Source organism: Palaemon carinicauda, chromosome 3 (assembly GCF_036898095.1).
Source record: "Palaemon carinicauda isolate YSFRI2023 chromosome 3, ASM3689809v2, whole genome shotgun sequence".
Lineage (NCBI taxonomy): Eukaryota > Metazoa > Arthropoda > Malacostraca > Decapoda > Palaemonidae > Palaemon > Palaemon carinicauda.
Genome location: NC_090727.1, coordinates 73,109,125 through 73,124,315, shown reverse-complemented (window position 1 = coordinate 73,124,315; position 15,191 = coordinate 73,109,125). Strand labels below are relative to the sequence as shown.

The window sequence follows — 15,191 nt, the reverse complement described above, 5'->3', positions numbered from 1 at the left end:
ATTGAAACAGGAAGTGTTTCTCTTACTAGAGAAGGGAGCGGTAGTCAAAGTCTTGGACCATCAAACCCCGGGATTCTACAACCGCCTCTTCTTGGTGTCAAAGAAGACAGGAGGGTGGAGGCCGGTGCTAGACGTCAGTGCGCTGAATGTCTTTGTCACAAAGCAGACGTTCTCCATGGAGACCACGAAGTCGGTTCTAGCAGCGGTCAGAAGGGAAGACTGGATGGTCTCTTTAGACCTAAGGGACGCCTACTTCCACGTCCCCATCCACCCGGACTCCCAACCTTTTCTGAGATTCGTCTTCGAAAAGGTTGTCTACCAGTTTCAAGCCCTGTGCTTTGGCCTAAGCACAGCTCCTCTTGTGTTTACGAGGCTGATGAGGAATGTAGCCAAATTCCTTCATTTAGCGGACATCCGAGCCTCCCTCTATTTGGACGACTGGCTTCTCAGAGCTTCTTCCAGTCGTCGCTGTCTGAAGGATCTAAAGTGGACTCTAGATCTGACCAAGGAATTGGGTCTCCTTGTCAATATGGAAAAGTCACAAGTGGTCCCATCCCAAACTATTGTGTATTTAGGGATGGAGATTCACAGTCTAGCTTTTCGGGCTTTTCCGTCGGCCCCCAGAACAAGCCAAGCCCAGTTATGCATCCAGAACATGCTGAAGAAGGAACGATGTTCAGTCAGGAAGTGGATGAGTCTGATAGGGACGCTATCATCCCTGGAACAGTTCGTGTCATTAGGAAGACTACACCTCCGTCCTCTTCAATATCACCTAGCATTTCACTGGAAAAAGGACAAGACGCTAGAAGCGGTCTCGATCCCCATTTCCGAGAAGATGAAGTCTTGCCTGACATGGTGGAAGGACAGTTTCAGCCTCAGAGAGGGTCTGCCCCTGGCTGTTCAGACTCCCAACCACGTTCTCTTCTCGGACGCATCGGACGTAGGCTGGGGTGCGACATTAGACGGTCGGGAATGCTCGGGAATATGGAACTCGAGTCAAAGAACAATGCATATCAACTGCAAGGAGCTACTGGCAGTACATCTGGCCTTGAAAAGCTTCAGGTCTCTCCTTCAAGGCAAAGTGGTGGAGGTGAACTCGGACAACACCACTGCTTTGGCGTACATCTCCAAGCAAGGAGGGACCCACTCACTGACGTTGTACGAGATCGCAAGGGACCTCCTCACCTGGTCAAAAGGTCTAAACATATCACTAGTAACGAGGTTCATCCAAGGCAACTTGAATGTCATGGCAGATTGTCTCAGTCGGAAGGGACAAATAATTCCAACAGAATGGACCCTCCACAAGGATGTATGCAAGAGACTTTGGGCCACCTGGGGCCAGCCAACCATAGATCTCTTCGCAACCTCGATGACCAAGAGGCTCCCAATATATTGCTCACCAATCCCGGACCCAGCAGCAGTTCATATAGATGCCTTTCTCCTAGATTGGTCACATCTAGATCTATATGCATTCCCTCCGTTCAAGATTGTCAACAAGGTACTGCAGAAGTTCGCCTCTCACGAAGGGACAAGGTTGACGCTAGTTGCTCCCCTCTGGCCCGCGAGAGAATGGTTCACCGAGGTACTTCGATGGCTAGTAGACGTTCCCAGAACACTTCCCGTAAGGGTGGACCTTCTACGTCAGCCACAGGTAAAGAAGGTACACCAAGGCCTCCACGCTCTTCGTCTGACTGCCTTCAGACTATCGAAAGACTCTCGAGAGCTAGAGGCTTTTCGAAGGAGGCAGCCAGAGCGATTGCTAGAGCAAGGAGAACATCCACCCTTAGAGTCTACCAATCGAAGTGGGAAGTCTTCCGAAACTGGTGCAAGTCAGTATCCGTATCCTCGACCAGTACCTCTGTAACTCAAATAGCTGACTTCCTCTTATATCTGAGGAAAGAACGTTCTCTTTCAGCTCCCACTATCAAGGGTTACAGAAGCATGTTGGCATCAGTCTTCCGTCACAGAGGCTTAGATCTTTCCAACAATAAAGATCTACAGGACCTCCTTAAGTCTTTTGAGACCACGAAGGAGCGTCGTTTGGTTACACCTGGTTGGAATTTAGACGTGGTACTAAGATTCCTCATGTCAGACAGGTTCGAGCCGCTACATTCAGCCTCCCTGAAAGATCTCACCTTAAAGACTCTTTTCCTGGTATGCTTAGCCACAGCTAAAAGAGTCAGTGAGATTCATGCCTTCAGCAAGAACATCGGATTCTCATCTGAAACGGCTACATGTTCTCTACAACTTGGTTTTCTAGCCAAAAACGAGCTGCCTTCTCGACCTTGGCCAAAATCGTTCGATATTCCAAGCTTATCGAATATGGTTGGAAATGAACTAGAAAGAGTCTTATGCCCTGTGAGAGCTCTTAAGTTCTATTTAAAACGAACTAAACCTTTACGAGGCCCGTCTGAAGCTTTATGGTGTTCAGTTAAGAAACCATCTTTGCCTATGTCAAAGAATGCTTTATCCTATTTTATCAGACTGTTAATACGAGAAGCTCATTCCCATCTGAGTGAGGAAGACCAAGCTTTGCTGAAGGTAAGGACACACGAAGTTAGAGCTGTCGCAACTTCCGTGGCCTTTAAACAAAATAGATCTCTGCGAAGTATAATGGACGCAACCTATTGGAGAAGCAAGTCAGTGTTCGCGTCTTTTTATCTTAAGGATGTCCAGTCTCTTTACGAGGACTGCTACACTCTGGGACCATTCGTAGCAGCGAGTGCAGTAGTGGGTGAGGGCTCAACCACTACAATTCCCTAATTCCATAACCTTTTTAATCTTTCTCTTGAAATGTTTTTATTGTTGTTTTTGGGTTGTCCGGAAGGCTAAGAAGCCTTTCGCATCCTGGTTGATTTGGCGGGTGGTCAGTCATTTCTTGAGAAGCGCCTAGATTAGTGGTTTTGATGAGGTCCTGTTGTATGGGTTGCAACCCTTGATACTTCAGATCCTAGGGGTCAATCAGCATCCTGAGAGGATCGCGAGGCTCCGTAAGGAAGACGTACTTAAAAAGGCAGAGTAATTGTTCAAGTCGACTTCCTTACCAGGTACCTATTTATTTTGTTTTTGTTATTTTGATAACTTCTAAAATGAAATGAAAATTCTTAGCTCATAATAATGTAAACATATATTGCTGGTCTCTACCCACCCCCCTGGGTGTGAATCAGCTATTATAATCACCGGCTAAGTTAAATATTGAAAAATTTTATTTTGATAATGAAATAAATTTTTGAATATACTTACCCGGTGATTATAAATTAAAGGACCCTCCCTTCCTCCCCAATAGAGACGCAGTGGAACGAGGAGAATATTGAGTTCTTTGTTTACATTGAGTACTGGGTATCTGGACGACAGATGGCGCTGTTGGGCACACCCGCAACCTGTGTAGCGATCGCTGGCGAATTTTACCTTAGAGTTTTCTGTCGAGCAACAGAGTTGCAGCTATTATAATCACTGGGTAAGTATATTCAAAAATTTATTTTATTATCAAAATAACATATTAATGAAATTCTTAGTGGTAAAAGTAATGCATATGTTACAACAGATAAACCAGAGCCTTAGTGAAATGCTTCATAGTTCAAGGATCAGAATTGTATACATTTAGGTGTTGAGGGTAGACAAGTATGTATGCTTGTACAGAATCAAATGCAATTTATGTTAAACGATTTGGCCATTCCATTTAATCTAGAAATGCCATAATAAGGAGGTACTGTACTGTATGCAATTTATGCTAAAGATTTGGCTATTTAATCAAGAAATGCCATAATGAGGTGGTACTGTACCATATGTGCCTTTTGTAATTTTGATGATAGTAGTGCAATTTGCATGATTCTTATTTGCTTCAAAATGGAGCTTTATTTTGTGTTGAAGTCTTGTGATGGGCAAGAGGGATCTCTAACTGGTGAATACATTCCCTCCCCCCTCCCAGTTTATCTAATTTCCTGATATTATTATTTGTACCTTTACTAAGTCAAACCTTTTGTCCATTAAAATAGGGACTGGGTGCAGCTCAAGCTGGTATGGTTGTTAAACTTGTTTTTGAGGTACAGTAGTCAGCTTATGCCTTCTGCAGCAATGAGTATGGATGTACTTTTGCTACCTACCAAAGGCCTTCATTATTTTTCCCGTTCTTTTTAGAAAGTTGATGTTTCGATTCGTAAAGCTGATCATTGATATTCAGTTTTGTAAATGTGGGGAAAGGGTGGGTGCTTCAAACCAGTCAGTGGTATTACCAGCGGTAGACCCACACTTACTCGGGGCTTTGTAGTGGTCATGACTTTGCAGTCGACCCCATGTGCTGAAGCTTAAATCTGAGCTTAAGAAAGAGCTGGGGTTGTTGATACCTGTGTGCATAGTCCCAGTACATGTCACCTGTGCTAATTGCATCATTGCACACCACAGGGCCCTTGGCTCCCTCCTTAGTCGGGCTTGGGATCCCAGTCCTTGTGTGTGAGTCAAGTACCAGTGAGTGTACCTGCTTTCAGACCCTGAGGAGAAAGTTGGTGGAGAGAAGAAGCAACTTCACTTCTTTACCTCTTCCAGCTCTGATTCTGACGCTTCTTTTAATACAATAATATAAGAAGTTGTCTTTGTTGTAAAAGTCCAGGAAGGCCAGTCATAGTTGCAAAAAAAATTCTTGAGAAAACACTTTTTGAGTGATGGATGACATCTAGATGATCCTGCTCAAGGTGCACAAAGCCTTGACCACAGCCCCATGCCATAAGCCCCCTGGGCCCTAGTGATATTCATGGGCTTCATGCCAATATTCAAGACCTTACAGTCTCGTCCTGACAGTATCATATTCTTTCTCAAATGAGCTTCTTATTACTGGTTTCAAGAAGCCAATAGTTTTGAAATGAGATGCCATTCCTAGGGCAAGGAGAATGGCAATGTATGTTAGGACAGAGTACCCTGCTTCACCAAATCATGCTATGAATGTGGATGTCATGAGATGTGGGTAATGAAAGTTTGTGGCAGGTATAACTTCTATTTGTGTTCAATCTACAGGAATCCAGGACTCTTCTATCTTCGATTGTTTTCTTACCATTATGGCTAAGATATATAAGATGACGATAGAAAGCCTCCTTTTGTTTTTGTGTGTCATTTCAATGCTCACCATTGGTAGTGGGTAAATTCTGTTTCTCTGACTGATCACCATGGCTTAAGAGCTTTGGACTTTGCCTCTGAATCAAGTTGAGAGCAAATCATAAGTGAAGCTACTTACAGGTCTGGTAACTGCTTGGACCTACTATACATAGACTCCCCTAGTTGGTTCTCCTGATTGGACATCTGATCATGTTTTAATTCTATTAGTAGAGAAGACTGAGCAGCCTGTCCCTGATGTATCATAATCGTGCAAGATTCATGTAAAAACTCAAGCAGACTGGAATGCCATTTTGAGTGTATTTTTTTAACTTGAATTTGTCACAATTGTATACTAGTGTTGTGCCTGTTGTTCTTTTGAATGAGAATCTAGTCAACATAATTGATAGGCATATCTCTTCTGATGTGCTAAAGTACAGAGTGAAAGACAAACCCTGGTTCAATGATGATTGTAGACATGCTTCTTTGGAGAAGCAGGGGACCTATCATCTTTGAAAGGTAACAGATCATATTTAACCTGGAATAACTATACTTGACTAAGAGCCTTTGCTCTGAGTTTATGCTTCAACTCAACTGAAAATTATTACAATTTAACCATAAAAGAAACCGGTTCTGGTACAACTCAGGAACATAAATGGTGGGCTACCCTTAAGTCTGCTCTATTTAGTGTAGAAGTAACAGTTCCTCCTTTACTTGAACCAGATGGCTGTCACTCTCTATCAAAAGAAAAAGGTAACCCTTTTTTGCCTGATGTGTTTGACAGTAAGCAGAGTAATGAGGAACCTGATTTTCCTCATTCCTGTTTTCCTCAGGCTAAAATAATTAGTTTACATTTTTGTTTTTGTGAAAGTAAATCTTTCTTGATGCTTATGGAGGTGTAGACCAAATGTTGTTTTTCCTTTTTTTTTTATATAAAGACTGCATATTTCTTAGCTCTTAAGTTATGTTATTTTCCACAAGTTAGCAAGAAGAGGTTCCTTTAGCACTTGTTAGAGAAATAATGTTATTACATCAAGTAAATGTATTTGTGGTAGCTCAGGTCCAACTGATTACTGCCTATTTTCCATAACTCCCATATTATCCAAAGTTTTTGAACGTCTTTTGGCAAAATGTCTAAAGACGTCTGCCGAGGGTAATTGTCTGTGCGTTTGTTTGCAATTTTGTTTGCAATTTGGCTTTCGTGAGGGCCTTGGAGCATGTGATGCCCTTTTTGCAATCACCAATGCTGTACAGAAATCCCTTGATTGTGGTCAGGGAAGTTTGTGTGATTGGCAGTGATTTTATTGCTACTTTTGACCCTGTTAACAAATTCAAATAATTGGGAGTGGGCGAGTCTTTTCTAGGCATCATTATTGAATTTTTAATAATTGCAGAGAATTGTTATCTTAACCCTGGATAGGTACGGTGGGTCGTTTGCGACCCCGAGCGTCAAAAAAAAACAGGTTTTTCTCACGTGACTCACCCCTGTGACTGAATTTGTGGGTGATCGACCTGCAGGAGGTGTCTCCCCTACACGCTCTAGTAGTGTCCAGATGTGCATTGCTGTAGCTGTACTCCTTCCCCGATTTCTGAGACGCGTCGGGGTCGTTCGCGTCCGAGTTTACCCTTCTGAGGTAGTTTGCATAATTATCAAAGTTATTACGTATTATGAAATTGTCGTAGAATGGTGCAACTTGTATAGGTTATCAGTTGTGGAAAGTCTTGGTGGATTGTTTGGCTACCATGTGCATGTTTTTTTTTTTAGTTAAAATGTCGTTCATCACCACGAGGACCATTTTACCGCGAGTGCCCCTTTTTCATTTTTTTTCATTTTTTTGCCAAGTCATTTTTCCGTAAGATATTGCGAAATAGTGTCGTAAAACTTTTGCTTGTTTAGTGTTGGAAAGTGTGTCTAGATGATCTGGCTACCCATGCATGACTTTGTTTTTGTCAGATACGACGTAGTTATTGGTATATTGGGTATTTAACTGCGGTTACCAATTTCTGTTTTTTTTTCAATATTTGTAAAAATTACTATGTAGTAAGGAATTGCCGTATATTATTCATTTTTTTTTCATGTTTATGTGTTAGAAAGTGTGCCTTGATGGTTGGGCTAACACGTGCATGTCTTTTTTTTTATCTGAGATGTCGTATATTAGAATGTCGGGCATTTTACCGCGAGTGTCCCTTTTTAATTTTTTTTAATTTTTTTGCCAAGTCATTTTTCCGTAAGATATTGCGAAATAGTGTCGTAAAACTTTTGCTTTTTTAATGTTGGAAAGTGTGTCTAGATGATCTGGCTACCCATGCGTGATTTTGTTTTTGTCAGATACGACGTAGTTATTGGTATATTGGGTATTTAACTGCGGTTGCCAATTTCTGTTTTTTTTTCAATATTTGTAAAAATTTACTACGTAGTAAGGAATTGCCGTATATTATTGATTTTTTTTTCATGTTTATGTGTTAGAAAGTGTGCCTTGATGGTTGGGCTAACACGTGCATGTCTTTTTTTTTTATCTGAGATGCCGTATATTAGAATGTTGGGCATTTTTCCGCGAGTGCCCCTTTTTATTTGTTTTGCATTTTTTTGCTTAGTCATGTTACCGTAAGGAATTGGCAAGTAGTGTCGCAAAACTTATATTTTTATAGAGTTGGAAAGTGTTTCTAGATGATCTGGCTACCCATGCCTATTTTTTTTTTAGCCAGATATGGCGTATATATAAGTATGTGTTCGATTTTCCTGTGATTGCCATTTTTTCGTTTTTTCCCATTTCTTTCAAAATTACTACGTACTAAGGAACTATCACAGAGTAATATTTCATTTATATGTTTATTTGTCGGAAAATATGCCTTGATGGTTTGCCTAGCACGTGGCTGAAATTTTTTTTTTCTGAAATGCCGTATATTAGAATGGCCATTTTTCCACGAGTGCCCCTTTTTATTTGTTTTGCATTTTTTTGCTTAGTCATGTTACCGTAAGGAATTGGCAAGTAGTGTCGCAAAACTTATATTTTTATAGTGTTGGAAAGTGTTTCTAGATGATCTGGCTACCCATGCCTATCTTTTTTTTAGCCAGATATGGCGTATATATAGGTATGTGTTCGATTTTCCGGTGATTGCCATTTTTTCGTTTTTTCCCAATTCTTTCAAAATTACTACGTACTAAGGAACTATCACAGAGTAATGATTCCTCTAGATGTTTATTTGTCGGAAAATTTTGTTTACTTTTTTTTTGATTGAATATCATCAAATTTTTGTAGCTAAAATATTGTTTTACATTTTTTTTTTCGATTTTATTTCCCTTCAAAAAAATTTTTTTGGGTCAGAATTTTAATTTTATAGTCGTAAAATAATCGACAATTATCCAGCAACCCACCATACAATTTTTATGCATATCCAATAATAATTAGATTAGTAAATAACACCTTAAAATTGACATACCCTTCCTACATTTCAAGTGACAGATTAGGGAGTCTGAGTCAGTGTGGTTGGCGGCCATTTTGTGGACATATCCGAAGCGTAAGCTGCCCTATCTATATATATTCTTGTTCCCTATAGAATTTGTGATATTTTGGTATATTTTTACCTGCATAAATATCATATTATATATTAAATATATGTATTTTTTTACGAAATTTCCAAGTACTCAAAAAATTACCTTTAGATATGGCCCCTGATATAAATGTAATTTACAAAATAATGAAGATTTTTTTACATATTTCTATTTTAGGATAACATATGTTTATTCCCTAAAAAAATTAGCCACTTCATATTTCATTTGGGTACCCAAAAAAATTCATGAAATTTGGACAATTTTTTTTGGCCAAAAAAAGTTACCCTTTTTTTCTCATTTCAGATCTTCACCTCCATGGGTCTGACTTCATCCAAAATACATCAAGATGTGTCCTAAACATTCAAGAATCAATTCCTAAAAGGATTTGTGTATATATGTATAAACTTTTTTTTTATGAATTTTTATGTCAGGTCTTTTTTTTTTTTCTACTTAATTTTTTAAAATATTTATAATAAATAGTTTTCCTGCAGATGAGTAGTATTTATCTTTACAGTTGTTTTAAGCATTCATTGAAGTTTTTTTTGGCAAAAGAAAAAAGGAGGTTACTGCAAAAACTGATTTTTCAAGAATTTTTTTTGGCGTCGGGGTCGTTCGCGTCCGAGTATACCCTTAAAGGGGTGTCCGAGGACCGTACCTATCCAGGGTTAAACTTTGTATGACTATTAAAATTTTAGGTGTGATTCTTGACAGCAAATTTACTCTTGGGGAAACATTGTCTGTGTCTTCTTCAATTGCACAAAAAAAATGCTTATTGAGAGTCTTTTAAGATGATTGGTGATCAGTCTATTCTGAAGAAGTGTTTTAATTCTTTCATTCTACCTTGTTTTGAGTATTGTTCTCCTGTCTGGTCTTCAGCTGCTGATTCTTATCTTAATTTGTTGGACAGAAACTTACGGTCTATTGAATTTCTTATTCCTGATCTAGATATTGATCTTTGGCGAAGTCGTTCAATTAGTTCATTAGGCATATTGCATAGTATTTTTCATAATTCTGACCATCCTTTACACTCGGATCTTCCTGGACAATTCTATCCTGTTCGTAATACTAGGCAGGCAGTTAATTCTAATAGTCAGGCCTTCTCCATCATGATGGTCAATACTACACAGTATTCTAGAAGTTTTATTCCAGCTGTGACCAAGTTGTGGAATGATCTTCCTAATCGGGTAGTTGAATCAGTAGAACTTCAAAAGTTCAAAGTTGCAGCAAATGTTTTTACGTTGAACAGGCTCACATAAGTCTTTTTATAGTTTATAAATGAATGTTTTGATGTTATTACTGTTTTAAGAATAATTTATTGTTAATTTTTTATCATCGTTTATTTATTCCCTTATTTCCTTTCCTCACTGGGCTATTTTTCCCTGTTGGAGCCCTTGGGCTTATAGCATCTTGCTTTTCCAGTTAGGGTTGTAGCTTGGCTAGTAGTAGTAGTAATAATAATAATAATAATAAAATTTTTAGTAGCAATGTATTCTTATACTGTAATGAAGTCACTTTTTACTTGAAGAGAATTGAGTTGATTGTATATCATCTTGTTTTACAACTCTAATTTTGAAATTAAAATTTATGCATTAAGGTTTAAAGGAGGAATTTCCAATCCAGGTAAAAGGTCTATTCAACAATGGACCTGATATGCATGGAGAATTGGTAGAACCAGTGTTCACAATTTGAATAGTTTACTGTACTCGCAAACAAGCAGGTGCATAAAAAATTATCTACTTCACTTAGTATTAAACTATTGTTTTTTCTAACAGTATACACTATCGTATGCAGAGTTTGTATCCATACAAATACACACTGTAGTGTACATGCATTTTAATAGGCATTGACCAAAGCAAATATAGATAAAATTTGTTCATTAGTAGTAAAAAAGGAACTCATTGTTTATATACACGAGTATAATGGGTTACAATACAAACTGCAGTTGTTTTAGTTGGCTACAGTAAAAAAAAAAAAAAGTGAGAAAGGGCAATATATTGTACAGTACAGTAAGTTCAGTACATGGACACACTGTACATAGCTCTGTAGATTGGATGTTAAGATTTATAATGCTATAGTCAACAGTGCAGTATCCATCCACTAATTTTTATATTTTATAGGCACTGTATTAGCCCCCTGTGGCCGCGGGGGCATAAAACAATTAGAATAGCGCCAACGTTATCTCTGCGTGTCGTAAGAGGCGACTAAAAGGGACGGGACGAGGGGGCTGGGAACCCCCTCTCCTGAATTGAAATTCCTGTGAGACATCATCAAAGAGATGGAGCTGGGGGGGAGAGTGACTGCTCCCCGCACTCTAGTTTTGGGGTGTTTGAATGTGCGTGGATGTAGTACGATAGAGTAAAAGATGTGAAATTGGAAGTATGTTTAGAAGTAGAAGGATGGATGTATTGGCCTTGTGTGAGACAAAGATGAAAGGAAAGGGTGAAGTGATGTTTGGTGAAATGTCTGGTAGAGTGTCTGGGATTGAAAGGGGAAGAGCGAGAGAGGGTGTGGCTTTATTGCTGAGTGAATGGATGACAGGTAAAGTAGTGGAATGGAAGGAGATATCATCTAGGTTAATGTGGGTAAGGGTTAGGTTGGGTAGGGAATGTTGGGCGTTTGTCAGTGCGTATGGGCCAGGTAGTGAGAAAAGTGAAGAAGAGCGGAATGAGTTCTGGAATGAATTAACTAGGTGTGTAGAAGGACTGGGTAGAAGGAATTATGTAGTTGTTATGGGTGACTTAAATGCTAGAGTGGGCGCTGGAGAGGTAGAAGGTGTAATTGGGAAGTATGGCGTACCAGGTGAAAATGAGAGTGGTGAGAGACTGGTAGATATGTGTGTTGAACAAGAGATGGTAATAAGTGCTAGCTTTTTTTAAAAAGAAAGATAAAAATAAGTATACATGGGTAAGAGTGGCAAATGGAAGAGTAGTAGAAAGGGCATTGATGGATTATGTGTTGATAACTAAAAGAATGTTTGGAAGATTGAAAGACGTGCACGTGTTTAGGGGTATGGCTAACGGTATGTCTGATCATTTTTTGGTGGAAGGAAAATTAGTTGTAGAAAAAGAGTGGGGGAATAGAGTAGGTGGATGTAAAAGGGAGGTAGTGAGGGTTGAAGAGCTAATAAAACCGGGGTTAAAAAGTAAATATCAGGAAAGGTTGAAAATGGCATATGACGAGGTGAGAGTAAGAGAAACTGGTAATTTAGAGGAGGAGTGGAAGTTAGCAAAAGAAAATTTTGTTGGGATTGCAAGTGATGTATGTGGCAAGAAGGTTGTTGGAGGCAGCATGAGGAAGGGCAGTGAATGGTGGAATGAAGGAGTGAAGGTAAAAGTGGAAGAGAAAAAGAGGGCTTTTGAAGTATGGCTGCAGAATAATAGTATAGAGAAGTAACAAAAATATAGAGAGAAAAAGGTGGAAGTAAAGCGCAAGGTACGTGAGGCAAAGAGGGCAGCTGACCTGAGGTGGGGTCAGGGACTGGGTCAGTCATATGAAGAGAATAAGAAGAAGTTTTGGAAAGAAGTGAAGAGAGTAAGGAAGGCCGGCGCAAGAATTGAAGAGACAGTGAAAGATGGAAATGGAAGGTTGTTAAAAGGAGAGGAGGCAAGGAAAAGGTGGGCGGAATATTTTGAAAGTTTGCTGAATGTTGAGGATGATAGGGAGGCAGATATAATTGCTGTTGCAGGTGTTGAGGTGCCAGTGATGGGAGATGAGAATGAGAGAGAGATTACAATAGAGGAAGTAAGGAGAGCACTAGATGAAACGAGAGTAGGAAAAGCATCTGGTATGGATGGTGTGAAAGCTGAGATGTTGAAGGAAGGGGGTGTGACTGTACTTGAATGGTTGGTGAGATTGTTTAATGTATGTTTTGTGATGTCAATGGTACCAGTAGATTGGGTCTGTGCATGTATTGTACCACTATATAAGGGTAAGGGAGATGTGCATGAGTATTGTAATTCAAGAGGTATTAGTTTGTTGAGTGTAGTTGGAAAAGTGTATGGTAGAGTACTGATTAATAGGATTAAGGATAAAACAGAGAATGCAATCTTGGAAGTACAGGGTGGTTTTAGAAGAGGTAGGGGTTGTATGAATCAGATTTTTACAGTTAGGCAGATATGTGAGAAATATTTAGCAAAAGGTAAGGAGGTGTATGTTGCGTTTATGGATCTGGAGAAAGCATATGATAGAGTTGATAGGGAAGCAATGTGGAATGTGATGAGGTTATATGGAGTTGGTGGAAGGTTGTTGCAAGCAGTGAAAAGTTTCTACAAAGGTAGTAAAGCATGTGTTAGAATAGGAAATGAAGTGAGTGATTGGTTTCCGGTGAGAGTGGGGCTGAGACAGGGATGTGTGATGTCGCCGTGGTTGTTTAACTTGTATGTTGATGGAGTGGTGAGAGAGGTGAATGCTCGAGTGCTTGGACGAGGATTAAAACTGGTAGGCGAGAATGATCATGAATTGAAGGTAAATCAGTTGTTGTTTGCGGATGATACTGTACTGGTAGCAGACACAGAAGAGAAGCTTGACCGACTAGTGACAGAATTTGGAAGGGTGTGTGAGAGAAGGAAGTTGAGAGTTAATGTGGGTAAGAGTAAGGTTATGAGATGTACGAGAAGGGAAGGTGGTGCAAGGTTGAATGTCATGTTGAATGGAGAGTTACTTGAGGAGGTGGATCAGTTTAAGTACTTGGGGTCTGTTGTTGCAGCAAATGGTGGAGTGGAAGCAGATGTACGTCAGAGTGAATGAAGGTTGCAAAGTGTTGGGGGCAGTTAAGGGAGTAGTTAAAAATAGAGGGTTGGGCATGAATGTAAAGAGAGTTCTATATGAGAAAGTGTTTGTACCAACTGTGATGTATGGATCGGAGTTGTGGGGAATGAAAGTGATGGAGAGACAGAAATTGAATGTGTTTGAGATGAAGTGTCTGAGGAGTATGGCTGGTGTATCTCGAGTAGATAGGGTTAGGAACGAAGTGGTGAGGGTGAGAACGGGTGTAAGAAATGAGTTAGCGGCTAGAGTGGATATGAATGTGTTGAGGTGGTTTGGCCATGTTGAGAGAATGGAAAATGGCTGTCTGCTAAAGAAGGTGATGAATGCAAGAGTTGATGGGAGAAGTACAAGAGGAAGGCCAAGGTTTGGGTGGATGGATGATGTGAAGAAAGCTCTGGGTGATAGGAGGATATATGTGAGAGAGGCAAGAGAGCGTGCTAGAAATAGGAATGAATGGCGAGCGATTGTGACGCAGTTCCAGTAGGCCCTGCTGCTTCCTCCGGTGCCTTAGATGACCGCGGAGGTAGCAGCAGTAGGGGACTCAGCAGTATGAAGCTTCATCTGTGGTGGAAATGTGGGAGGTTGGGCTGTGGCACCCTAGCAGTACCAGCTGAACTCGGCTGAGTCCCTGGTTAGGCTGGAGGAACGTAGAGAGTAGAGGTCTTTTTTTTGTTTTGTTTCTTGTTGATGTCGGCTACCCCCCAAAATTGGGGGAAGTGCCTTTGGTATATGTATGTATGTATGTATTAGGATTATTATACTAGATTTAACAGTACAATATCCTTCCACTAATTATTATTTTTCACAGGTACGTGTTGGGTATACAGAGAAAACATGGTTTGACAAAACATTTTAATCGATTGAAGAATAAACAAATTGGAACCATTGAAGACTGATTGAATGGTGTAGTGATAAGTAAGTATTAGTAAATTATGGTTTATTTAATATGAAATCAAAAAAACATCTATGGGAAAAGATTAATATTCAGGAAAATAATGTAAGGAATTTCCTAACAGACCATTAAAGGCTTACTAAAAGGGAGATCTAACTGCAAAATTATGAAACAGTGAAGACCTAGAACCTGGTAATAATTTCAAATTAGCAAATTTTCCTAAACAAATACTATAGTGCAAGAAAGTTATTTTTCATTACAATTGATCACTGAAGAAAGTCAATTTCAGGTTCAAGATTAATTTTCTCGTTTCATGTGTGGTTTTGCTAATTTTGTAAAGAAATAGTTACTTTAAATACAAAGTCAGCCTGATAATTTTTTATACATTAAAAATTAGTTTGCAATAGGGTATTATATAATTAGGTAAAGTAAGTTTACTGGGATTATATTTTTGGATATGTTGATTATTTCTGTAGTCAGGAAGCATTGGTCTTAGAAATACAACTATGATAAAGGTTATGAATTTAGCATAAGTTTTCCACTTTTCTTATCTTAATGTGTCTAGGGCTGAGTATTGTACTAGCACAGAGTTGGGTAGGATAGAGAGTTAGGTGATCCATTTAGATATCCTAACAATTTAATTATTTGACATGTTACTTTTTATAGCTTGTAAAGAAGTTATATATACTTTGCACTTCAAACTAGTTCCCCAAGACTTGACAGTTCCGTATGACCTTTTAATCTCACAATAAGATATGTCAGGTATGGCAATGTTAATTCGGTAAAGCAGTATTTTTGCTTTGTTTAAAAATTGTTGCATTTGGGTAAAATTCACTATTATTGCTTTTGGATAAAATTTATACAAACCTTTCTCATAGTTTTGTAGATATTTCCCCC

The 15,191-nt window shown here is 39.3% G+C and overlaps 1 long non-coding RNA gene across 1 annotated transcript in view; it reads left to right on the top strand.

Moving 5' to 3' along the window:
* LOC137638333 (uncharacterized) overlaps positions 1-15,191 on the top strand; it is a 45,929-nt gene that overhangs the window by 30,244 nt on the left and 494 nt on the right. Inside the window, exon 3 of the long non-coding RNA XR_011044064.1 lies at positions 14,211-14,317. This is a non-coding gene — a long non-coding RNA (uncharacterized lncRNA). The remainder of the gene's footprint in view (positions 1-14,210; positions 14,318-15,191) is intronic.